The sequence below is a fragment of the Arachis duranensis genome, chromosome 1 (genome assembly GCF_000817695.3).
Source record: "Arachis duranensis cultivar V14167 chromosome 1, aradu.V14167.gnm2.J7QH, whole genome shotgun sequence".
Classification (NCBI taxonomy): domain Eukaryota; kingdom Viridiplantae; phylum Streptophyta; class Magnoliopsida; order Fabales; family Fabaceae; genus Arachis; species Arachis duranensis.
Window position 1 is genome coordinate 23,924,141 of NC_029772.3, and position 2,361 is coordinate 23,926,501.

Here is a 2,361-nt window from a genome sequence, read left to right on the forward strand (position 1 = left end):
ATGCCTTCCAGGTGGAATTCTATAAGAAGTACTTTCCGAATTCCGCCAGAACAGCCAAGGAATTGGAGTTACTGCAGCTGAAGCAAGGTGCTATGTCCGTATCTGAGTATACAGACAAATTTGAGGAGCTATTCAGGTTTTCCCGCATGTGTCAGGGAGCTCCGGGAGACTTTGAGGAATGGAAGTGTATTAAGTATGAGGGAGGACTTCGAAGTGAAATCCTGAGCTCCGTTGGACCGATGGAGATTAGGGTCTTCTCTGAACTTGTGAACAAGAGCCGTATTGCTGAAGAATGTGTGAGGAAGGCTGCTGAGGCAAAGAATGACCGTCGGGAGTCCCACCGCAAGGAGCACAATCAAGAATACCCAACAAGGGGTCAAGAGTTTAAGAGAAGAGGATACCCACAACGTTTTCCTCAAAGGCGAAATGACCTTGCAACGAGTGAGGAGTCCCAAAGAAACGGTAAGGGAAAACGGGCAGCGGCTGCTTCTGATGTTTCGAGCTATCAGAGGTGTGGAAGTCATCACCCAAATAGGCCGTGCCGATTGGGGTCAGGCGTATGTTACAAGTGCGAGTTACCAGGACATGTATCAAGAAATTGCCAACAAGGAGAGAGTCAGGATGCGGGCCGATTGCGGCAGTAAGATTGAGGTAATTGCAATAATCAGGCCTAAATGGTAGTGTGTGATTTTATAATACCGCATGTACAGTAAAACTGAGACTGTCGAGCTTAATATTAGACTGAGAAGCAAACCGGATGGTCCGAGTAAGGATTTGCCTTAATATAAATAGATAAATGCCTGTGATGTAAACGATTTTCTGTTGAGAATGATGCGTTGCGTTTGTTATGTAGTTGGTTGACTTTTGGATTTTTGGTGAAATGGATTGAACCCGTGACTGTAGTTCCTTTGATCTAAATAGATAGGGGATGGTCCTAAATAATGGATTTGGAAACATTGATTTGAAATGTCGGTCAAGTTAAATTGTGGCTGTGAGCCTTGATGGTTCTGAAACGGATGAGAAAATTATCATTGATGCGTAATCGGATTTAGATGATGATTGAGTGCAAGTTGTCGTGTTCGAGAGATGAGTGCTATGATGTTTGGTCATGGTGACCTTGGATTTAGATTGAGGTTTATAATGATCGGTTTTGAAAGACGAATGTGAAAACCATTAAATTGAAGTGCTGATGTGGTACTTAGATTGGTTTGAGGAAACCCGTGACGGGTGCTAGACTCCAGTTTTTAGAAGAGGTACTGTCAAGATTTTCCAATAATTTGAGAGAGTGTTGGTTATAGTTTCGAGAATGATCTTTGATTGATTATAGTAATATGGAATGATGGCTATGATTAACGATGATGGCAACATTATTGATGACATGATTTGAGATTTAATAGGGTGTGAGTTGATGAGACGATAAAAGTAAGAAACGAGACTGTTGGTCAGCGTTGAACGAATGACCGAGACCCTCAGGAATGGAGAAATCAGAGCGCGGCAACGGAAACGTGCAGAGTAAAAAGACCTTGGAACTATTATGCGTTGGACATAAAGGCACACTACGTGCGCGTACTCGTAGTGATGGATGGAATTTTCGAGGGCAAAAATTCTGTTAGGGGGGTAGAATGTAATACCCGGTCTAACCGAAATTAATTAAATAATGAGTTAAGTAGGATCGAATATGGTTGAAAGATTTGGCAATTGGAATTTGATGATTTAAATATGGTATCTGGATTCAGTGAATTTTTCCGAGTCAGAAGACATAGTTTTCTGCGTAAAAGCGCGCAGTGGAATTTTGACCGGCAGTACCGGCTGAGACCTGTCTGGTACTGCAGCTGAAAAAATTGACTATGAGTAAATAGGATTAAGAAATGAGGAATTATGATTAGGGGAGGTAGAAATATTTGAAGTGCGATTTAGAGCGCTAATCTTAAAGGTTTTGGTCCAAAATTTGGCCAACGGACAAAAATAAGTGAACTGGGCCTAAGTGGGCCCAAGACCCAACATATATAAACATTAGTTATGAGCATTTCAGCTCATTTTACCCTAAAAGAGAGGTTGGGGCGCTGAAATAGAGAAGAGAGAAGAGAAGAGAGAAAACCTAACTCTCTTTGATCTTCAAATCACCATAACTTGAGCTACGGAGCTCCGATTGACGAGCCGTTTGCGGCCACGCGTCGCTCTTTTCATCCTCTACAATTCTATCTAAGTTTTGTGGTGAGTATTCCATTCATCTCTGCCCAGTTTTCAAAATTCCCCACTGTTACACGTTTTTGGGAAGTTAGTGTTGAAATCTTGTGATTTTGGGTGTTTAGGAATACTCCAACATGGATTCTAAGTGGGTTCTATCCCTACTTCATATGG